Source organism: Anser cygnoides, chromosome 4, assembly GCF_040182565.1.
Source record: "Anser cygnoides isolate HZ-2024a breed goose chromosome 4, Taihu_goose_T2T_genome, whole genome shotgun sequence".
NCBI lineage: Eukaryota > Metazoa > Chordata > Aves > Anseriformes > Anatidae > Anser > Anser cygnoides.
The window spans coordinates 8611032-8635880 of record NC_089876.1 but is presented as its reverse complement, the minus strand read 5'-3'; the positions used below and the strand labels follow the sequence as shown (position 1 = coordinate 8635880).

Below are 24849 nucleotides of genomic sequence, written 5' to 3'. Positions count from 1 at the left end.
CAATCTTCTCCACCACATTCTATGAACAGGCCCCCAGTTTTCCACCTAAGCACACCTCCCAAGGAATCCGTACAGCTCAGTCTTCTACATATCTCAAAAGCTATGAAAACAAATAAAAGGTGAACATTTTGTATCATGAACACCAGTCCACCGGGAACCAGATCATCCTACAAGCCAGGGGACGTACTGTGCCAAATATAAATTGTCAAAGCAACTGCTGGAGTTTCAGGTTTCTAATCAGTAACACCATCTAACAGCCATTTTTCATTTAGAGATTTGAAAAAATCCAACAAGCCAAATATGCCCGAGACGTGTTTTCTGAGGGTTCTAAACTCTAGCCCTGGCCATTTCAACTTTATACCATCTCAGCAAACAAACGTATCTGGCAGAAAGACTCCTTTGTGCTGGCTTTATCTCCTCAATCTGGCAACACAATCATTTTCTTTTTTAAAAATCATATACATAGACTCTTCATATTAGCAGGTCCACTATACACAACAGAGAAATATATTGTCATAAATGTTACAAAATCCCAGCATAATAATCAATTATCATATCCAGGCTTCAGGTAACCCATTTCACATGTGATTAAGTCCAAGAACTCCCATGCCAAGACGAAGATTCCTCAAGCCCAGTCTCATTTGCTTCCAACAAGCAGTTAAAAACATGGTGAATAACTGCTGAATTGTCAGTTACTACGGAAGAAATCTCTTCCAAACCTTACCAGCTTGTTCATTACCATACACAGTTACAATTCCTATGACTGTCTTATTTCTGAGAACTCACGTATTTGCTGTCTCTATGTCTGGAGTAGTAGTGTACAAATGCATACAAGGGAGCGTTACCCTAGCCTGGTAAAGCTTTTTGTGAGGGCATTAAGCCTTAACTTGAAGCAATTGGCCAAAATGAAAACTTTTCACGCAAAAAGGCACAATAACAACAACAAAAAAACTAGAAAAAAAAATCAAACTCCATGACTCCTTAGCAAATGCTCCCATCTTCCCTAACATACTGCCTTAAGGTATGTACAAGATAAAAGGGTGCATCTCCATGCAAGCTCTACTGACTCACTTGAGAGATGAAAATATGGGGACAAAGGAAGTTGCATTCTCCAGGGACAAAGAGCAGCCCGAAAAGCTGGCATTAACAAAGTAGGAAGAGCCTACCAAGGGAGTCTGCGACAGAAAAGGTTCCAGTCTCAGCCAGATGAAGTCTGAATTATCAATAAAATCTCTGATAATACGAGCGGAAACTGGTCAACTGCATTAACCCTTTCAAAGAAGAGTCAGAGGTAAATGGAAACTCAAAGCCCCACCAGAGCGGAACAAAGAACTCAGTAAACCAAAAGAGAACGCACATAATTCCACAAGATCTTCTCATAAAACATGGACAATTTTTAAAAAGACTTCAGCCCAATTAGTAATACGACAATGTTTTAAACTGTGATTCAGCAGATTTAACTGAAATCACATTTATTTTAAGTAACCACTGATGACAAATTCTATAAATCTCAACAGAAAGACAAACCCATTACAGAGCATGTGAGGCTTATGGCTACTGAGACAACATTAAAATATTTTAAAATTAAAATAAAATAAAAACAAAACTAAAACATCAAATTGTTGCAAAATCCCAGATTCTTAACAGAGTAAAGCAGAAAGCAAAGCAGAGATTCGATCTAGGCATCTAAATTCCCTCTATCTAAAAAGAAAAAAGAAAAAAAAAAAAGCCTACAAATGAGCAGCTGCAAACTCGGTGCTCGCTTTTCTGTGGCTGTGGACGCCCTCCAGTGGCTACCTGAACTGGCCAGAGCACCGATCACCGCAGCTCCCCGCTTCCACAGCTTCTCACACCAGGACCAGCACCGAAAATGTGTTGTGCGACTACCTCCAATTGATGAACTATATGGTCAAAGTAAAAAAAAATAAAAAATAAATTAAAAAAAAATAACCTGGCTCCATTAGCTGCTTATCAGGGTCTGGATTTCTGGATCAGGACATCTGCATTTTGTAACCATTCTGTTTGTTTTCCACCTGTAATTCTACTACTATTTTTTTCTCCTGATTAATAACAACTCTTATTCTCATTGCTTATTTCTTTAAGCTAGAAAGACATCAAGGTTGAGGCAGACCAGGACAACTCAAAAAGCAATAACTAATCAGTTTAGACTGTTAGCAGCATACTCAATATCAAAACACTGGATGTACTGCACAAGTGATAGTCACAGAATAGCTTAGGTTGGATCATCTTCCTCCGATCATCTGTTGAACCCCCTGCTTAAATCAGGGCTGACTCAGACCCAGCTCTCAAGGCCCCTTCTGGACAATGACCAGTAAATAACTGAGTGAAAAGATGTGGCTTAAAGTAATCAAGTTACTCTCTCTAGCTAGTAAACCCAAGAATAGTAAATTCATATTAATAAGAAGACCAACAAGACCATGGGCAAAAGACCCTGCATTTTTAGGGGTTACCTTGATTTGACTAATATGCCTGTGTGTGAAGTTTGGTTTATGACTCTGAGTAAAATGAGTTACTAGGAAAAGCTGAGAGCACTGAAAAAGGCTCCTCCAATTGCTGGAGAGAACAATTCCAGATGCACCATTTGTAAAGGGAAGGCAATGCAGCCAGGTCAATAGTAAATGGGGAGATGAAGACAAAGATGGTAATTTGAATCAGAAAGAATATCAGAACTGGTAGCATACAGGTTTTAGAATATGGGAAATAGACCATGTTTATGCAAAGAATTAATCAAGACGAAAAGAGACATAGTGTAAGGGGTAGAATAACGGGAAAAGATGAAGCAAATACAGTCAAGTAGCCCCATTAGGGAGATGATACACAGATGTCAGTCACCATTTCTAGGACAACCCAATGGAGGAGATGGAAATTGTCAATTCCCTTGTCACATCTCTGTCCTTCTCTTAAAAAATAAGCTGTAGTGGGATTCTGTTAAAATGAAGAAGTTAGAAAATCTACATTCACAGGAATAACAAAAGGCTTCAGGAAAGAAGGGCAAAATTGAAGCTAGTTAAATTTTGCACCGTTTTTGCTGTCTTAAATTGACGGTAGTAAAATATCATAAGCAAGCAGGAGGACTGGACATTTTGTGAAAAAAGGACAATAGAGCAGAAAAGAAGAAAAGGGGTGATGAATGAAAATGATCAGCAGATACAGGCAGTACCGTGAGCTCAGAACTAATGTAAGGAAAGCTAGAATACAGGACATTAAAGGATCAAGCGAGACAGATCACAGAAAAGATCTGGTTGATCAGAATTCTACGAGTAAGGTCCAAAAGCAGCTCAGCATACGATTAGATTTTATAGTTAATTTAACTTCACTCTTGCTGGACAGCCATATCGCACAGAAGCAAAAGCAATCCCTTATCTTTTTCTAGATGACACCGTATCTATAGAAAAGGAAGCATGGGGGAGGGGAGGGAAAGGCAGGGGACAAAAGCACCACACACTAATAGCGGCTAATGAGCTTAAGCTAGTATCGTCCCATATTGTCTGGCGACCCAACAAGTACAATTTTCACTAACAAAGAGGAAAAAACACGACAGACCAGAAGTCTGCTGAATAAACATGATATTTTGGCCTGAAAACAAATAGCTTTCAGTAAGCAAAAGGAGATTTGACTTATCAGAGAAAGGTCTCTAGATATTTTAATGGGACAAGGATACGTCCTGGCAGTGGCTTTGTACGTATTTTCATACTCAAAAACAGATTTTACACAAGGCAAACTATTTTGCAGACATTTAAAATAGTTTTATTAATTACTTGAAGGTCCGTCATCTGACAGGAGTCATGTGCCAAATGCAGTCAGTCTGCATGTCACATTCCTCCTTCACTGTCCAGGCCACTATCATTTGTGTGATATTTATTATTCACTTCTTCCACATCTGCTTCAATTTCAGAGATGCTTTTCTTGTGTGTCAGAAATAATGGAGGAGTCCATTCCTTCCAATTCTGCCAAAGGGAGCGAACAGAGTAAACAATCATCAACACGCGCCACTATGAAATACCACTTCTGTTTTGTCTAAGACTTTTCTTAAAGCCATTTCTCAGGTGAATTACTTGGGGTGGGGGGGGGACACAACATATCTAAAAACAAATTCACAGTAAAAGAACATCCACAAAAGCTATTTCTATTACCTACAAATCAGGCTTTCGGCTGGTACTGAAAAAGCTAATAGATGGCTATTGCTTTTTTTTTTTCCTGTAAAGGTAACTTTGTGGTAAGCCCTCTCCATTCTCTCACCAACGTTAAGGCCACAGGCTATTCCTATTTTCAGACCAGTAGTAGACAAAATACTTAGAGATCATCAAAGTTACAATACATTCTGCTAATACATTTGAAAATCTGGAGTATGCTTATTCCTACTACCTTGTATTGAAAAAACAGAATATCAAATAGGACTAAAGACATATGACATGCTCTCTGTCACGCAGTGACTATTCTACACTATATTAAAACAATGAAAAATTATTAGAGGATTACTAAACAGTATTTACTTTCAGAAAAAATGCCTAACTGAAAATCGCATTGTGGGTCTGCCAACAGCTGTTATAAGCCAGCTCTACCCAGCAAATTCTGCTTTTCTCACAAAGTAAAACATTACTGTAGCAGCTAATAGATAACTGAAAATCATTATATCAAATGTTTCTAACAATTTACCACTAGTTTTTTCTGTCTAGAAGACCTAGAAAAGAAAAATAAAATAATTTAAAAAAAAGGCTCTTCTGGACTAAAGTTAAGTTTAAAAGCGCCTGAAGTAAAGACTTGATTAGTCTCACTGCAGACAGACAATGATTCCAGTTAACCTGTCAGCTGACGAGGCTGACCTACAAGGTATTTTTGAATGAGTACAAGAAAAGTTCGTTATCCTTACAGCACATGATGTTTATATAGACACTTAGCGTGCATTTGCAGAAAAAGATGAAGCATATTTTGAAATTGTGTGAAAAGGTTACAATAACCAGCATAATTACAGTTGTGCTTGTTTGCCACCAAATGTTTTAAAATTATAATTCTTTTCTAATTTTGCTTTATTCTTAATGGATAACATGTCAGAACTTATTTGTAATAGTCTGTTTTCATCAACCGAAACAAGCATTTATTGCCTTCAGGAGAAGGCAACAGGCAATATGAGCTTGTACAGAATGCAAGCTTGTACAGTTAAGAACTGTACAACGGAAAGTGAAGAATTTCTTCATTCTAAATGTTACTTGCTATTGCAAAAAACAAGTTTACAAAACCGATGAACTTTTTGTTCCTCTCCAGAAAAACCTTGTAACCAACCTCTGCTGCTCAGGATAAGGCTAGAAGATTCTACAACAGGACCTCTCTCCGTTAATTTGTCATCTTCAAAATCAAGATTCTTTTGCCACTGCAGAAGAAATTGAATTTTGTCAGTTTCACTCCTGCTACTGAACGTGGGTGGTTAAGTAAGGTAGACAGATTTGAGCAAATTCCTGTAGAATGATGTATTTTTGACTGAAGAGAGATTACAGATCTCTTCCTCATTTCTAAGGCCACAAATCAAATAGAAAAGAGTTGCTTCTTTTCTGCTGATAAGCAGAGAGGAACATTAGTGCCTAAAATTGTAGAAATTACTGGATTTACCACCAGAATTTAATAAAGTAGGTAGCCCTCACAGTTGCTTAGCAAATGGATCAAAAAAAAACTATTTTCAAATGCATACTTGAGACTTTTCTGTCTCCTTGGGGGTTTCCAAATGGTTCAGCTTAAGGGAAGGCTGCTCCCTGGCAAAACAATTGACAATACAGTACAGCCTAGGTGCTTACCAATGAAATGATCTCTCTCTCTCTCTCTCTCTGAGGACGAACCAAATGCAATCTCAAATAACTCAGCACTTAGTTGCAGAGCTCCTTCCTCGTTTATGCTGTATTTTTTTTTGTTTGTTTGTTTTTTCACCTGCTCCAAGCCTACCTTCATTTCCCACGCCTTCTTTAATCCTACAGCTTTTTCTTTTCAGCAGCCTGCCTCTGCTCCTTGCACCATATCTTCAGGACCTGGATCCTCTGGTTCTACACGATACTCACTGCTGCAGGTTAACGCACTATAATCTGTTTCCTCTTCACTGTGGCCAGTGATCCTGCCCTTCCTCTCATATGCAGTGATGACAGCATAGGAATTGCCTGAAGCTTTGCTGTATCATGAACATTTCTGATCATGCATATTCTGACGATCAAATCTGGGATGACATCATAAAATAAGTTATCAATATAAGTAACGAATCAAATTGCAGTATTAACAAAATGCTATCTGCTACACCTCTACGGAAACAAACAACATTGCCCAGATCAGATAGCAGCTAATTTTAATAAAGAAGAATTTTGCCTAGACCTCTTAGAACACTCTGTATCTATCCCCGCATTACCCAGGTAGGTGGATTTAGATGCCAGAAGCATACTCTGTGCATTGCAATCGTAAAAAGCTGCCTTGTGACACTGGTGATATATGAGGCCTTGTCACTAGTATGAAAGCCTAGCTATATGAATACACGGTATAGCATCAAAACCTTCAGCACAGAGCCATATTTGCCCATGTCTCCTGGTTGTACAAGCAGCAATACACCAAACTGATAACGCACCTCTAATGTGGACAGGAAACACTTGTAAAAATATATATCTTTATACGTACCTGGGAGGTAATGTTCAGAGAGAGGTAATAATAACTCAAATGCACTATGGCCTTTTACTGGTAGACTTGCACCTATCACCAAAACCTTCTTATATGAATATCTGATCAACATAATTACGTCCATAATGCAATCCTGGCCACACTGTACTAATTCTGGTGCATTTTACACATCAACTGTAACCATATATGTCCGATTATGTTCATTATCCTATCAGTGCATTATTTCAAAGCAAAGCTAGCATACACAAATGGCAGACGTATAGCAGGAGCACTCAAACAAGGCCCAAGCTCACAAGAGTCTCTAGCATTAGACACTCACCCAACAAATCCAAATTCCTGCTAATAAGTGGCCTTTCTGGTTAGGACACTGTTTGAAGTACGAAGTATCTCCCTGTGCCAGGGCTTTCACAGGCTTTTCCCAAAATGCATTACCACATTCTCTTGGCTCTTAATTCCCTTCCTACTTTTTTCACTCAGTCTACATGAAGAACGTCTTCAGAGCAGAGATTAGTATGACTGTTACAGGTAAAGAGACTACAAGGAAGTTTTATGTTTCTGCAGCTGTCTCGTGGTTTACCCATTTCACCTGGGGACAGAAAGATAAAACACTTTCCCGTCCAACAAGCCAATTCTTGACCTTCTTGCCCACTTTCCCAACCCTGCTTTGAGGGCCCTACAATGGGCATTTTTTGCCACTTTTGCTGTCCTTTCACCTTGCATAGTATTAGCTCTGCGGATTAGTTCACTGCCTTATCAAACACAGCTCTTTAGAGAAATTCTGAGGTAACTGCTTCTTATCAGAAAATCTAGAGTTTTGACTTTCGAAATAAGCCTTGTTAAGCAATTGTAGTTGCTATGATTACTTGCAGAAGTTCTGAGGGCTCAACTATCACTACCACTTTGGAGCCAAGCATTCCACTGCTGAATAGATCCTGTACATGCCCTTTCTGCATTACATTTAAAGCCTATTACTTCTTATTTCATTAATTACATACCTTGTTTCTGTACTGCTGCTGAATTTCAGTCATGTTCCAGATTGGCTCACAACATTTGTTTCCAGTTTATTCAGGAGTGCTACTACACAGCAGCTTCTGATAGCCTGCGTTTTGCATCCACAGAAAAATCACAACTTTAATTTCATTCTGAGGTATCTGATTGAACGTTCCTGGCAACTGATCCAGCTAGCAAAAGGATCCATATTCATCTCTTCCATCCTACACTGCTCTCCAAGGTTCATACTTTGGCTTAAATCCCTCTGGCTTTATTATCAGACTAGAATCTGGGCATTCTTCACTACAGAGATAACTTCCCAGTTTAGATGTTTGAGTGCCAGTGCAGCCAGGTTCTGTGCTCCGATGGCATCCCACCAAGGCTGGCAAGTTCCACAATTGATTTATCTGACACACGATCTCATGAACCTCAGCTCCACAGGCTAACCCACGCCACAGCGGGCACATTTACACTTCAATATATTACAATGAATAAATAAATGAAATGGGTCCCGAACACCATGACAGGAGGCTGTTTTACTGCAGCTTCTTCCTAGGGCCTCTTTTATTCTTTTATCAGTAGTTTTTCAAAATGTTTCAAATGGAGTTCAGATCACATTTCTAATAAAATCTTACCTAACCTCAGCCTTCTTTCTCGAAAATATTTTTGTCACAAAATATTCACCTTCTGCTCCTCGGTGTATCTATTATTTAGCAGGGCAGAACACAGAGAAGAGGACAACATTCACACTCTACTTTGTCTTTGATCGTAGCTAAGAAAACACGGAATTCTAAGGTTAGTCCTCAAGGCCAAATACGCTTAAAGATGATTATTAGTTTAAAACACAAATTTTGTAAATTGTTCTGTGTGTTTTAGCACAGATATGAGACGTCAGTACTTCAGTAGGAGGTACAGACCAGAACTGGTTTCAGAAGGACAGTTAAATGCCCATCCCCGTCAGCCAACAGAACAAGACCACCCTGTGCTTCTCCAAAGAGTCACACAGAAACCTGACAGTGTCTTTCACAGACAGCACAAGGAAAATGTTAAAGCTTCTATGAAAGTCTATTCCAATTTAAGGGCTCCTTATAAAGAACGTGAATAGGCTCTAAAAAATCCTTAAGTACCATTCAGCTTGCAGAAGGGTTGGGTTCCCCCCCCCCCCCCCCCCCCCCTTTGTTAGTTTTACATATAATTCTGCTGCAGAAGGCTACAGCTAGGAGGAAAGTAGCACATCACACTATAGTTTTACTGTCCTTTGCCACATATGTATCCTTCCTCCAAATATGGATGAATATAAAATAGCTCCAATTCGTACTGGGGAGCTGAATACCAAAGTTCAAAACAAGATCAAATTGCTATCTCGTACTAAGTTAAAAATAGGACAAGTTAAAAGGATGGGGACAAAACTAGAAACTGAGCCATCACCTGTTGAGTAACCCTTTTTAATTTAACACATGCTTTAAGTCACTTAGATATTTCATTAGTTCCAAATTATGTCAAATGCCAGAACCTGCAACGACGGTGCCCCAGGACAAAGTAATTTTGTCCAAGATAAGAATACTCTGAAGTACGCAGCGCTTCATTTTTCCATACCCAGTCAATTCAATTTCATTGCTATGAAACCCTCAAATGAAGGTTTTCAAACATCTCTTTTCCACGCGTGGCTCATCACTCCGCTGCACTATCGGAACAATTTCCATTGAATGGTAGCAAAAAGTATAGCAGAAGCCTTACTTTTGGTCCGACCACGATTAACAAGTATTTCTCTGCTGCACACAAAATGCATTTTAAGAACATCAGTTGGCGTGATGGTCTATTTCATGCTTCAGACAGAAGCAGCCTTTCAAATGCACCAGAGACTCAATAGATTAGCTGGTGCTAAAGTTTAGAGTTGCTTGGGAGCAAAGTAATGCATGATGGACTATGCATTAACCTATCATCACCAGACACAAGGTATTAGTATATATGATCTGTTCCCAGGAATCCTGGGTATTTTCGTAGTTTGCTGTTCACCAGAAGGGCAGCAGAACAGAGCATGTATGACCTAAGTTTCCCTTGTAACACTTTCTAAATACTTTCCTTCCTGCTGATGCTAGAAAACACGAAGTAACTACACTGGACACCACCAATTTGATAAAAAGATTAAAAATAGCACTTGACACATCACTTTTGTAACTTCTGTCAGTGTAAACCGAAAGAAAAAAACCTTAAATACATTTATATAGCTGTCTTATTACCTCCAACAACTGCAGGTCATAGGGAAGCTAATTTGAAGTTGCAGTGAAGGGTGAATTTGGGTAGTTTCTCTCTTTTCCTTCAAAAAGCGTTCTCGGAACCAAAGCTTTTCAAGTAACCATTAACTTCATAAAATAGCTAACTGACCCATTCAGCCGGCTACCCCAATTTACAGGCTGCAGGGTGACTGCTGGCACGTCAACGAGGCTCTCCTCATCACCCCCTTTCTCCCAAACCCTCCACAGCTGTGCACTAAAGGAAATTTAGACTCCTGTGCCAAGCCCTGATGGGAGTTTTTCTCTCTCCCCACTTTCCCACATGCCCACTTATCCTGGTTGGCGCATTCCATCTCCACCTCCTCATTTACACCACCAAGAGGCCGGTACATCCTCAGGGAAGGCGTTTTTCAAAGCTACATCCTAACTGGGAAGCGATGCTTCCTGGAAAGGCGGACTTACTTATCCACTTAGATCCGCTTCAGTATCACCAGTCTTCTTCACCAAAGCCTACATACAAGAACGATACCAGACCGTCTTTACTCAACCCTAAGGCCGTTTCATTTGTCTTTGCCAAAAACCTCAGAAAGACCTCAAACAATACAGCCACAAAGACAGTATTAAAATACAGTCATCATCTACGGCGTTATTATTAGTTGCATCAAGTGCTTCTTTACTGATGTTTGTTTACTGACTGTTAGGGGATCTGCTCTTTCCAGCGGCATCGCTCAGTGGGTGCCTCCCATTGTGCAGCCCGGTGCTCTCGAGGAGAGGCGAATTTCTTTTTTCCCTGAAAAGGCTAGGTGCTTCACCTCATTCCACGGGAAAAAATACGTGCAATTTTCATGCATTCAACCATCTTCTCTGCTTAAGGCCTACGAGATCTCTTTGTAGTTACGTAAGGGGGAGTGACCAGAGTGACCGAAATGCCGCACGAACCCTGCTTGTATCTTCTCACCATAAACTACGTCCTTGATCCAGCAATCTGCCCCGAGCAGGTGAACCTTTACGTATGCATGCAGTTCCAGGGTAGTCGATAGGCTTTGATCGACCACCAGGAAAGACACGCATTTATCAGCCCGGAGAAATCAGGCCTCGCTTTGGAAGCGCACTGACACCGGTGGAACAAAAAGCAGGCTCAGTGCAAAAGTGAGAGGTGAATGGGCCACAAACAATAGGACGCTGAAAAACAATCCCTTCTTTCCATTCCTAGGCTGCTCTGCTAGCGCAATGTTTTGGACGCGAACTCAGATACATAGACACAAAAACACACACACGAACATCCACACACATCAATTTCACTGCCTAAATACTAGAAAGCAAACCCCCCCCCCTCGTTTCTGCTTCCAGTCTAAAACAAAAGTTTTTTTGGGGTGTAATAACCAGTCTTTTGCATGCAGCTGTAATTTACATGCAATATTCTCATCTGCAGAGCAACCACAGGCATCAGAAAAAGCATACAGCCCCACAGATACTAGAACAAATATTTTTTCATTCTTACTACTGATTTGCTGGACTCGTACTGAACTAAAAGGAAATATATTTTACATTTAATTTCAAATGCATTAACCACTTTAATTCCACACCCTTAAGACGTCACGGCCTAGTTTTCTTCTGATATTTTCAAATAATATTTGATAAATTAGTAGGTTTTACTGTACTTTCCATGTCTGAATTCTTCTGAGCGTGTATGAAGGTGGAATTCCTATAATCTTCACGACAACTAGCCATGTAGCCCCCAGGAATATCCAAAGCTTTTACATTTAAATACTGTGGAAAAATATCGTATTTTCTGATGGCTACCAACTAGATGAAAATCCTGGCACGTTTTAGTAAATGGGACGTAGATGCTTACTGAAACAACCAAAAAAATTGCATATACTGTAAGTACTGAGCCCCGAGTAGTCCTGCAAAACAGTGGTTTTATTCAATGATTACATCCAACAGTCAAATAATACCACACTGTGAAACTGAGGAGTTTATTAAGGTTGATATGCTGCATTTCCTGAGAAAAAAAATCCCACAGCAAAACAAGCAAATAATAGCTTCAACAATAAATTCACAGAGATTCTACTTACATACAAAAATGTTGGTGAAGAACCAATTTATTCTTTCAGCCCTGGCCACACATTCCATGTTTAAGGAATTTTAGTAAGCATCTGTCCACATAAACCACCAGCAAGGACTCTTTGCAAAATCTATTACAAACTTCACTGCCACCCTACAGTGTTTACAGTTACCTTCCTTAGATGTCTGAAAATGTTTAAAAGCCAAGCATATCTTCCTTTTTTTTTTTTTTTTTAAACACAGACCTCGTTTAGCTTACTCAGCACAGGCAGCATTAGCTCCTAAATTTAAGGATCATTATAAACCAATTTTAATGCAAATGCCAATAAGGAAACTGTTCACACACACAAAATACATGGGCAATGACTGATACCAGCCTCCTGCCTGTTTAATGGCTGTTAGCTAGAGGCCCATTTTCTCTGAAATCTGCTTAAATACAGTGTTTACTGTCTCTGCACTTCTACTAGTATTTACTCCTCCTTTCAGCCGACATATTTAAAAAAAACAAAAACAAAAAAGCAAGTATAAATACGTTCAAGAAGTGTGGCAAATTCCCTCCTCCACCCCCAGAGCGGTAAAGCCACAGCGGATGAGCTGTAACTATGGCCTTGGGAATACAAGTTCCCCAGGCTCTTTTACCACACAAATATCAATTCAAGTTGCAAGAGCCCTATCCTCTCCTCCTTAACGCAGATCGAGCCAGGCAGCCCCACAGCCTTCGCAGGAAGGTTTTCTTCCCGTTTTCCTAGCGAGCCTCTCCTCCGGTACCGGTCCAGGATGGAGCGCAGGAGGGTGTAAGTGGAAGGATCATCACACCAGTGTTTAGTGGAGGAATAAATCAAACATGGCTTCCCCCTCCATACATTTCCAGAGTTACATTCACTCCTGCTGCCGTGCGATCCCACTCCCACCCGCAGCGAAGGGGCAGGAGCAGCCCCCACCTCCCCAAAACCCCAATGCCACGGGGTGGGGGGGTGACCCTGGCTGCTCCCCACCCTTAGGAGGGGAAGATTTAAATCCCAGGGGAGGGTTTTTAGGGGTGTTTTTTTTTTTTTTCCTCCCCTTCATCGGTTTCCCCCCCCCCCCCTTGCTTCTGCGTTTCTCTTTCTGCTTTGCACTGATTAACCCCCCCCCTTCCAGCTCCTGGGGGGGTGCAGCGCTCCCTCACCCCTTTATGCTGCCCCTGGCCTCCCGCAGAGCCCAGGAGGAGGAGGAGGAGGAGGAGGAAGGCGAGGAGAGAGGGGGGGGAAAGGATGAAGCTGCAACAGCCGGGACTCCGGCTCGGCATCGCCCCCCCCGAGGCACGGATCCTGCGGCAGGCTGGGGGGGGGGACGGGGTTTGGGGGGGATGAAAGGGGGGGTTAGAGGGGAAGAAAGGAGTTTGGGGGGGGTTGGGAGGGATTGGGGGGGTTGGGGAGGGGATTTGGGGTGGTTGGGGGGATTTGGGGGGGGTTGAGGGGAAGGGGACGGCGGCTCCTCAGCGAGGGGCAGGTAGCGGTGGCGGCTGAGGGGGGAGCGCAGGCTTGGGGGGGGGGGCACGCAACACAAACAAATAAAAAAAAATAAAAATAACATAAAAACCCCTCCTCTCAGGAAAATAAAAAGGGGAAACGGGAGGTGCCCGGCTAGGGGCGGGTAACTCGAGGGGGTGCCCCCCCCCCCCCTCCGAGGAGGGACCCCGGCCCCACACCACCACCACCACACCACCGCCTCCCTCAGGGGGTGCCGGGCAGCGCCCTCAGCCCCAGCCCGGGGGCTCCCCGCCGCGGCCAGGCGAGGCGAGGCGGCGGCATCCCGGAGAGCGACGGAGCCGCCGCCGCCACCACAGCCACCGCCGCCACCGCTCCCGCCTCCCGCCCGGGGCCTTGCGGGAACGTGCCCCGGTGCCTCCCTCCAGGGAGGGGAAGAAGGGCAAAGGAAAGCAGCCCGGCGGCTCACTGACCTGTGCCCTAGCGCATCGTTCTCCCCCCGGGGAGCCGGGCGCGAGGCGGCGGGAGCTGGGCGCCGGGGAGCTGTGAGGAGGCGGCGGCGGCGGCGGCGGCGGGAGCCGAAGGGACGCGGACACGGCAACGGCGGCGGCGGCTCCTGCGCGGCGGCCCCGCCCCCTCCTCCGGCCAGAACCAGCGCGAAAAATCCCGGCCGCTGATTGGGCGCCGCCGCTGCGCTGCCCCCGGAGCGGCTGTTTCAAATCCCCCCGCACGGAGCCGCCCGCACGCGCGGCCGGGAGCAGCGCCAGCAGTGCCAGCAGCGCAGCAGCGCAGCGCGCAGCAGTAGCGGCAGCAGCAGCGCGCGGGGCCGCGGCGGCGGGAGCGGCGCGAGGGCCGCCCGCCCGCTCTGACAGGGCCGGCGGTGGCGGACCGAGGGGAGGGCGGGCGGCGAGCCAGGGGAGGGGAGGCTGAAGGCGGGAGCTGTGTGGGGCCCTCGAGGGTGTGTGTGGGGGGGGGGGGGGGGTCCCCAGGTGGGCGACGAGGAGAGCGTCTTTTATTATTTTTTTCCCTATATTTTATTATATATATATATTTTTTCTTTATCTTTTTTTTCCCCTCAGCCTTCTATGCGGGGACGTCTGGTAACCGTTCCCTCCTAACCCGGCACATGTGCGTTCTCTAAAATAAAGCCCTGATTTAAGCCAAATGTTTTGACTTTCCCCGCGACTGCACACAATTTCGAGGCTCTGGGATGGTTTGTAAGGACCCGAGCGCGCCTGGCTGCGAATTACCGGGGCTGTCTCCTCTGGAAGGACGGCCTGGTTTATTTGTTCTCGCTCGCATCAAAATAAGTACATGTGCTTGCAATTTGCCAATTGAAAGCACAGCTATTTTTCAGGCCAAATCGTTAAATATCTGTCGTGCTCTGATAGGAACAAATATTCCCATGAGCTGTCGCAGTGGGTAATGCAAAGCAGGTAACAGCCAACTCCTCTGAGCCGTTAGGGGGTTGGGAAAGGATTGGGGAACGTCGGCCAGGGCCAAGGACGTCGCCTGTGGGTGCTGTGCTGTGAGGCAGCCGGGCCTGGCTTCACCCAAAAGGCGAACAGGAGGTAAGGGTAGCACACCAGCACTGTCTGTCCTCGCTGTTGGTCCACCTGCTATGGAAATCCTCGAGCCACCCTGCCCAGTCCTTACTGGTAGAAGTTACGGTTTGCGGGTGTCTTTGCGCGTGGGCTTAATGGCGGGTGCAACTTCCTTCAAACAGCAGTTAACGGTCCAATGGTTTGCACTTGGTGCTAATTACTTAGTAATGAGAAACTTAATCAGGGGCTGATTAAAACTTTAATCTCAAAGTAGCTGAAGGAAATCTGTCTCTACTGATAAAGGTACCTGAACTTGTTTTTCTACCTTTAAGTGTTGTTTTTTTTTAAAAAAAAAAAAAAACAGAAAGATGTTAGACATGTGAGATTTAGCTTCTGAATGTCAGTTTTTACAGCATTAAAGAAAAAGATGGAGCTGTTACATTTTAAAATAATTAATTTGAAGTAAACACTGTGAGAAATTTCCAGTTTCCATTTATTTCAAGATCAGTTATGTGTTTACAGAAAAATGTTTTCTAATTAAAGATAGAGGCACTGTATCAATAAAAATTAATAGACGTACAAATATGCGGATCCTGCAGTTTTGCTGCGTAATGGCATATATAGGAGTGCTTTTCTTCCACAGTTGAGCATTAATGTAAAAAAAAATAGAGAAAGTATGAAGCATGTTATGTTTACAGGGGTTCTTGCTATTTTCCGTGGAAGAATATTTATGTAATAAACCAGGTTATTTATCAGTAACTGATATACTACAATTGCACTATCTACTCTCTGTAACAGATTCCGTGCTCAGGCTTATTAACCATCTCTATGATTTTTAAAAAGAGAAACAGATTTTTTTTTAAATTCTGTCCTTACTACTAATGTATAAGATCCTCCAGATATTGCAGTTCTCATGTTTGCCTTCTCTGTCAGTTGTTTAAGATTTAAGTGGAAGGATTTTGCTATCGTGGTCAAGGTGACAGCAAATCTTTCTTGCTCCTTTCAGCTCATATAGATCATTGGCCTTGTCTGTACTATTAAGATTTGCAACCACCTAATTACATCCTAATAGACCCACCATGCAAACGTACAGTGGAGCTTATGTTGGAAAGTTAAAGATGATAACTGGAAAGGCACTGGTTCAGACTGTACATAGACATCAGTGCAAATTTGTTGAAAGGCAAGGCCCATTTAACAAGAAACTGCATATGCAGTTTTCTAACTTCAAAAACAATTGACTGTTTTCTTGAGCTCATACCAAGATAATAAAATCCTTTTTTCCATGGCATTACACAATGAGGTTGACACTCTGAAAGTAGGTAGTTATACTATGTTTTTCAAAACTGAGTTCAAAAAAGTTTTAAATTCTGTTGAACTGGTGTGAATGACTGCATGTGCAGTGTAGAAGGAGGTTGTGCTAACAAGAGTCACAGAGTGTTATTTTTGAGTGATGGCCTTGAAATAATCAAAGTAAATGTCCCCTAATCTGCTTCTAGTAGTTTCCAAATTTCCAGAGTGAACCTCTTGGGAGTTTTATCCTCTTTCATTAGCTTCTGTAGTAATTTCGAGTTTGACAGTATTTTTCAGTTTGATGTTTCTTGGGTAGCAGAACAGGTCATTGAAGCCAAATGATGTATAGCTAGAGTAAATCATAGTATTCATTTACTGAGTCCTGTTTCATTTGGTATCTAAAATTTGATTGTGTTTTATATTCACCTTTTATGGACATACTGTATTAACAAATACTATCAAGACTGATATCTGTTCAACTCAGAGGAATTTAAATAAATGTAGTGTTGTGTATTGTTCTAGAAACATTTAAATGTTTTAGAGGTTATTAATTAGTTACTAGGCTGAAGGATAATTTGCAATAAAAACACTATTCCAAGAACATTTTCACTATTTATTCAGCAATAATGGTAGGCAGTGCCCCTGACCTTAGGCATACATTATGATACATACAAGTCCTAAGGCAGAAGGAAGATGGTTCTTTTTGTTGCCACCGAAGGGACAGGAGCATCTGAAAGGCTAAGGCCCACGTTGCAGTCAGTGTAGTTTCACTGTGCTAGGTAGAGCTCAGAAACTAACCAAATGTGCATGGCACTATTCCATGCAACAGTGCGAAAATCTCTCCCCTGAGAGCCTGGTCAGCCCCCTTAACAAGGCGATGGGGCATGTTTTGAGGTAACTCTCACTATGAGAAATAAGGGAGATTTGCAGTCCCTGTGCTAAAGCTTTGCTCTTCTCCTGCCACAGGCCAAACGTAATGAAGGTGTAGTTAGCAAGCACGCTTAATCAAATTGTAGGTCTCTGTGGAAAGAACTTCATGTTTATAGTTTTCTCCTGATTGCTTTCTGGGTTTTTTAATCTTTTTATTTCTGTTTCAGGTTTTCACATCAGTGTCTAGTTAGTAAATATTCTTCTAGACACAGGTAGTCTTGGCAGCAATGTAGAGTTGTACTGAAGTTACGTGAGCGCAGCTGATGAGTAAATCAGATCCTCCCAAGTTAGTAGAACAGCACAGCCTATCTGCAGTGTTTACTGTCCTACAGGTGAGATAAGGGATGTACTAGGCCATATATAATCCACAAATTTAGATATTTTTTTCACTGGCTTTTCCCACCTCTTCAGGCTAAGCACTGAAGGCATTGTAGTTCTACTTCAAAATGTGAACGCACTGGGAAAGTCAATACTGCCTGTTCTGTTTTTTTGTAGCACTGATGCAGAGATATCTTCCCAGTGTTGTCCCTCATCACCATGGCTGCTCTTTCACACTGTCAGCTGGCAACCCATCACCTGAGCACTGGCTTCAGCCAGCCAGCAGTCCATGTTTTTTTTTTAGGATTAACAGTGAGTAATGGTTATTTCCAACCTGCCTGAACCTATCCTCAGCTGTGTTAGGTGTAGATAGACAGAGCCACCGATCCTTCAATTGTGTCAGTCCACGTGCCATCAAGACTGCTAAGAAAAATCTTTATCAGCACATATACATTTGTTTTTGGCCAGCCAACTTACTCCATTCTGCTTAATACCAAGAAAACAAGTTTCTGTTTTAGAATTAAGAATTAAAAACTTAATATAAACTTGTATCAACTTTATAAACTCTATAAAACTTCATATTTTATATTAAAATTTAATAAAAACTTAAGTATAGAACTTAAAGCAGCGTTTCAAAATACTTTAACTGTAGCATAGTAATTCTGAAATTGTAGTACTAAATGAATTCTTAGGAGCCTACAAATGCACTGGCTAATTAATCCGAATGAAAGTTCATAAAAATGGTAATTTGAAATTTCAGCATTGTGTATTAGAATTCTTTAAAATAAAGTCAAAAATGAGAAAGAACAGGCTTTTCAGACTTTTTGTATGTTTTGTATAATCTCAGATAAAATGGAGTAATAGTATTTTTAATTGAAAGTTGATTCTTCAAGAAAAAGTAATCTGCTTAGAGAATTTCTAATGTAATTGTCCAAATGAGAGACATCCGAAGTGCAACTATACTGTATAGCTCAAATACAGTTCAGAGTAAGAAATTTTAATGTCAGTGAAAATATACAGTTAAATGTGAATCTTCTTACTAGGAGTTATGCGCCAATCTGTTTAGCAGGTACATTTTCAGTTAGGAAAATAATGGGATCAAATGTCACTTCTCACAAATAGTCTCTTTCTGTTTGCATCACTTATGCTAAGCAGAAGGAAGGGAAGTGTCACTAAGCGAGCAAAAGGAATGCTGAAGACATGAGGGAGTGGGTTACATCTTCAGGGGAAGGCAGAGGGCAGGAGAAAGGAAAATTGAGGATCATATCCCTGCTGTTTTCCAGTGTTGGGATGATAAAAAGCAGCTGTATACTAATTCTAAGTAGCTAACATTCTCCAGCCTGGTAAAAGGAACTTCAGTGCACTGATAAAGTTGTCTATAGAAATTATGCCTCTATCTTCAGCATCGGTATGACTTTAAACATTGCTGACATTCAGAGTAAAATAAATCTAATGTTTGTGGAAGTACACAGCTTGAGGATTCAAAACACAGTAACTCCTCCCTCTATTGACTGCATAGTATGTTGCTATGTTTATAAACAAAATCTCACTTAGAAGTATAAATACCGAAATGCATTCATAATCAGAGCATTAGAGCAAAATTACATTTTTTTTGGAATATATTTGATACAAGTTTCTAGATCTTAGCTTGTTAAGACAAAAGCTCAGCTAACTCTTAGCTTCTGAGGATCTACAATGTAGGTTTTACTGTTAATTCTGTTGCATTTCAAATTATGATTTATGTTTAATCTTCACATAATTATTGTTGAGCGATAAGCACAAAGTGCTACGTTCTATAGCAATGTAAGTCTTGAAGGCTTTTTTTTCATTTTGGCAGAGAAGTGACTATTGATATTTCCACTGTATGCCAGTGCCAAAGAATAAAGTTTGTTAAGGGTTGAATAGGCCAGATAGATAATGCTACTTCTGTTTTCAGCAGACTCTAATGCAATGTTTTATTTCGCACATATATTAATCTTTGCAGCCTCTATGCAGAATGGTGAGGGTAACTCTGTCAGTCCTAAAGGTTAATTTCATTCTTCTTTAAGGCATGCCATTATTCTGTTAACAGTAATTGCTCTTTTTTGAATGATTAATTTGATCATATGAACTGTTTCTAATTATGTTGGTGGCTGGCAATTTCCTGTACTGAGAAACTGTGGCTGTGATCATATCCCATTTACTCAGTATATATGCCTTGAGAAGAATGCTCGCTGACAGACGTTTTCAGAAATATCCACTAATTTTGGGAACTGTTTGGGGAATTTATATAAGATTTCTAGCACTTGTTTTATATCGGTGTTGAGTATGTGCAAGCGTACTTGATAAGGGCTGAAGCAACGGGATTTGAGCCATAGGATGGGCAGGTTTGCAAATGAAGGCCTAACTGCTAAATTATCACCTGTCCTGTTTTTGCTGTGAAAACTGAAGGGAGTAGGATGTGTTTCTTGCACATTTTACCATGTTCTTGAGCTTGATATGCTAGCTCCTCTAAGCTATATTTGTTCGCTTCAGTTATTGTTAATGAGCCAGAGCTTACACTTTGCAAATCAGTGCAGGCGTATTATGAGACACTTGCTTGGTGAACAAGCCCTAGCAGGGAGCGAAAGGTGGCTGCTGAGCTGCCTGCGGGAGCTGTACTGCGGTTCACTGTCAGCAGCTCAACCCTAAATGCAAGAGTGATCCCACCGTGGCAGTTCTTGCTCCAGCACTGGATTGCGTCCAGTTTACGTACAGTACAGAAACATCGCACTGTTTCAGCTGCATTTACAGCAGCTGAACTGAACTGTGATTCAAATGAAGAATGTACTCGGTGGAGAAGAGGTGTTGGGCTTAGCCAGCACGTAGGAGGCATCCCCCATGAGCATTCACTTTGTTGTCTCACGCCGAAGCTGAGCATGGTTGTAGTACTGTTGTGCTAATAATAGCAGCATTCCCATGGACGCAAGTCATCGTGTGTTAGACACTCCTCCTCTTGCAATTGCTACAGCAACTGGGTACGTGGTATCTGCTGAAGGGCCGGGGTTACGTGCATCTTCCAGATTTGAAAGTAAATTGTTTGCAGTGGTCCAAAGGAGGAGATAAACTCCTGAATTCTGAGTGCCATTTAAGCGCCTCACCTGTGAATCTAGGCCTCAACTTCCGTCTTACCCCAGGAGCCTTTAGAGGGGCTAGAAAAGGTACTTTTGCCTTTGACTGAAAGTACGCTGCTTCTAGCATGCAGCTCATCTGAAATACCAGACTCCCAAAACAGTGAAGCCTCCAGTGACCTGACAGAGGTCTTTCCAGTGCGACTAAATGCTTTGCTGCAAGATGCCATCTTAAAGGCACATTCTACATGTTCCTTGTTTCACGTACACTTGTAAAAGTTACATTTGACTTTTATTTGGAGTCACTGGCAAATGCACGTGCTTAGCATTATATGTGAGTTGTCTCTTTGCAGCCCCGGTCCTATGTGTTTTAATACAGCTGTAATCCCCACCATCTGCAGGGAGTCTGGCCTAGCGCATCCTAGACCTTTAGGATGGAGTAGCTACATGACTGTTTGTGTTCCCTGATTTGCCTGTAACGTGTCCCTGAGGATTTTTGCAGGCAGGCAGCAGACTGCCTGTATGTCTGCTATGGATGCGTGCCTTATAATATGCTAGAGAACTTTACCAGCCTTCCACTGCCTATTTAAAATTGGTCTGGTGATCCCCAGCCCCCTGCACGAACACACACTGCCTCTCCAGCTGTATATTTCCCTCCCCATTTGCTGTTGCCACCTCTGAGGCAGTGACATCTAATCTGTTTGTGAATCAGCTCGGGCCCTGGCACAGTTTCCAGCCTGGTGTGCAAAGGTAAGCTGACTCCCTTCATGAATGGATCACGAGGTCCTGCTTCAGAGGCTTGGGCCGGGGATGGTAACACCTCCTGCTGCCCAACCACAATTTGCTGCTGCGTGGCTGGCTGTCTTCATCTGCTTGATGCCATTGTAAAACTAATAAATAACAAGGCATGCTCTCAGAACTTACCAGATTCCTGACTGTACAAACAGCAAGTATAAATCTGAATGACACTTTGGAGGTGCTTTTTACAGTGCAATATAAACATAGTGACTAAGCCTCTGGAAAGGCCTAAGAGTATGCCCACACTGGGACAGTTGCTAGGGCTGGCCCTATCTGATTTAGGAAACACTGTAAAGGAGTTGTTGGTTCAGTGGGAAACATCTACTCAACAGTAGTGTTTGAACAGTGCAGGTCCCAGAACAGAATTCCACTTTAATAGCGGTCAAGATTCATTTAAATACGTACTGTGGCTTGTGAAAATTAATTTCTAGGTCAGCTTAAATAATAAGTTATTCTATTCTTCCATTTCCCTTTCATGGCATTGTAGGCAAATTAATTGTATTTCAAGCATTAAATAATTTTAAAGATTTAATTTATGACCCAACTACATTTGCCTTCTAAAAACTCTCAAGGGCAGGGACTTTGAAGTCTTACATGTTTGTATGGCACCAGTACAGGAGCCCTTAGCGTGTCGTTGTCTGTAAGCAATATTGAAATATAAATGTTAAATAATGGTGTCTTCTAAAGGTATGAGCCATGTGTTCTGCAAGCTTTTGGCACGCTCACGAGTGTGCACCAGGCAGACATGCACTTTGGAGTTTGAAAGATGAACCCCTTTTGAACTATAAGCATCTCATCTCAGCATGATTCCTAAGGAGAAAATCTTTTTCTCTTGTCCAAGCCTTTTGGATTTATGTAGGCCCTGTGGAGTTCACTGGTGGGTTTATTTGGCAGGTGGGCCTTATTAACCTGCCAGCAAGGGACTATTTGACCTGCTTAGGTTTGAACAGCTTGTAAATAAAGATTCTGTCAGGGAAGAGAGATTCTCCTGTGCTTCAGACTATTTATATCTCTTATAACTGTGGCTGTTAGAGCTTATAAAGAAACAGAAGGTCTGGGATGTGAGACAGAAAGCCCTGAGGGAGTCTTACATGTTGTATTTGGATTGCTGTGTTAATATCCTAAAATAAACACAGCATGCCAGAAAAGGGGGAATACTTTTTTTTTTGGTAATTATTATTAATTCAAAGACCTAAATTATTGGTTATTGAATGGAGTATGGCTGAGCTTGGCTGCAGAGGACAATAAAATAACCTCTTAATTTAACACTAGCAGCTATTGGCAATCAATGGGATCCAGACATTTAATGAGCTTCATTTCCCTCTTCTTTTTTTTCTCCCCACATTGTTCTCAAGTTTCATAATTACTAGTATTAATGTTTTTACAGCTCAGGTTAATAATAAATGCAGTAAGTTTGCAATAAATTGTAATCTTAATCGAAATCAAGCAGTGACTGGTACACTCTCCATCAATGGAAAAACTTTAATTGGGAAAAAAATATTGTATTGAAAGGTATGTTGTATTTCAGATTAAAAAATCCTTTCAAAAAAGTCTTTTGGCCTTTCTGGTGCAGGACTGACTATAGGGTCCTCTCTAACTATCATATGTAATTTTTTTTAATGGGCATATCTATATCAATGGAAATAATTACAATGCAAGAAAAAATATTTTCTATTATTCGGAAACCACCAGTTTGGACTAGATAAGTGATAATTTCTGAGAAAGGTTTCCTTCTGCTTCAGTTGACCTACTCAAGACACCCAAGTGCTACTGCAGATCAAATGTCATAGGGTTCAGCGTCTGCCAGAGTTGAGATTTTGTGTATGTATTACTTGTTCGTTCATTTGAAAGTCAATTTTGCAATATTTCTGTCTTCTGTCCTGAAAGGGCTCAATAAATGTTCTTCGATCTTAGTCAGGTTAGACCCATCTGCTACTTATTCATTCTAGTGATATTTTAAAATATTAACAGTCACCAGATTATAGAAAATGAGCTGAATTTACAATCATAAACATACTAGCTGCAAAAGTATGTAAACCAAGAGTTGCTGCTGTGGCCACGGAGAACTTGATCTCGGGGAAGGGCAAGTAGGATATTACCACTGACGTGCACTGAGGGGACAAATGCTTCCAAATTCTACTAAATCACCATAACTTTGCCAGCGGAAACCACTCAGAAGAGATGCCAAGAGGGGCAACGTCCTTTCTTGTTTTGTTCCACCTCTTTTCCAAGTGGGCATCCCTTTTATGCGCTGCATCCCCTGGCTCCTGGCCCTGCAATGAAGTGGTGCTGGCAAAACGCTGTGCACCTGTTCCAGACGGATTAGCCACTGGTGACAGCCCATACCCAGAATTTCCTCTGCAGATGCTAGCACCCTTCAACAAGTGAGTCAGAACCGTTTGACTGAGAGCTTTTTATAGTTGTTGAGGGTGATGATAATCATCCTAATAAAGTCGAGTTCTTAATCTCTCATGCTTAATGTTTTGGTCAAAGACAATGATACCATGCTCTTCTTCGCTCCCATCCCTGTTTGCTCTACCAGCACAGCAAAACACTATTAAGCTTTTATGATCATCTGTCATTATGTTGGAAAGTGAGTGTTGTCTGGTGGATAAGATGGCAGGCTGAGTTCAGAATTGACTCCGCTAATGAATTCACCATTGGGAAATCTAAGACCGTATTATTTCCTCTGCTGTTTTGATTTTCCTACCGATAAATACATTCATTTAAGAGTTCAATAAACAGCTCATACTGAAAGTCAAGCACGCCAGGACTGGTTTGCAGAACTGGGCTTTACCTTAAGTTCTCTAGTCCAAGGAATCAAATTTTGTCTGTATTGTATTCACATATGTTGATGTGCAGCATAAACAATTAACGGTGCTAAGTGGTTATAAAAATAATACGCGCTTTTCTCTTTCGTCTGCTACTAATAGGTCTTCATGTTGTTTTAGTAGAAAATGTTTTTTAATATAAATAATTTACTTTATTGTTCTTGAAAACTGTGTCCATATAGCTAAAGGGAACAAATGTCCTAAATTTAATTTCCCCTAAGGGTTTTTTTTTCCCTTTTCATTTTTCTTTCTACAGATACATAAAAAGAGTCAGGCACTTCCTGCTATGCCCTAAGCACAAATTTAGTTCCTGGTGTATCCACTCTAACGTATACAGGAAGGAAGGAATAATCTCTTTCAGGCTGTAGTGCTTTTGCAGTGCCTGCAGTAGCTTTAGCTCAGACTGTCCATAAGCGACTAATACTGGAGGGATTGTGCAATGTTTGATCTTTGGGAGTAATAAGGAACAGGCCCATTCATAGGTGAGAATAATATGCTTGGATCAGCATTGTGCAATACACCGAAGCAGACAATGTTCCTGCATAGGGGAGACTACCATCTGCGAGAATTAAACCAAGTATTCATAGCAGTCATGAAATGCGCTGAATAAAAAGAATTCTTTC

The 24849-nt window shown here is 41.7% G+C and overlaps 2 protein-coding genes across 11 annotated transcripts in view; one reads left to right on the top strand and one right to left on the bottom strand.

The window, feature by feature from the left end:
• The window catches only part of NSD2 (nuclear receptor binding SET domain protein 2), an 81492-nt gene extending 67430 nt beyond the window's left edge, over positions 1 to 14062 (bottom strand). Inside the window, exons 1-5 of one of the 10 annotated variants that reach the window (XM_048046519.2) lie at positions 13900 to 14062; positions 5953 to 6217; positions 5302 to 5389; positions 3780 to 3968; positions 1798 to 1901 (exon numbers count right to left, since the gene is read on the bottom strand). The gene's annotated coding sequence lies outside the window, so the exon portion shown is untranslated. Of the gene's footprint in view, positions 1 to 1734; positions 1755 to 1797; positions 1902 to 3779; positions 3969 to 5301; positions 5390 to 5807; positions 5914 to 5952; positions 6218 to 7661; positions 7766 to 11968; positions 11989 to 13899 lie in introns of those variants that run through there. The other 9 variants (XM_048046530.2, XM_048046502.2, XM_048046541.2 and 6 more) reach the window with 9 other exon arrangements.
• Positions 14063 to 14535: 473 nt separating this feature from the next.
• LETM1 (leucine zipper and EF-hand containing transmembrane protein 1) overlaps positions 14536 to 24849 on the top strand; it is a 54980-nt gene continuing 44666 nt past the window's right edge. Inside the window, exon 1 of the mRNA XM_013178469.3 lies at positions 14536 to 14997. The gene's annotated coding sequence lies outside the window, so the exon portion shown is untranslated. The remainder of the gene's footprint in view (positions 14998 to 24849) is intronic.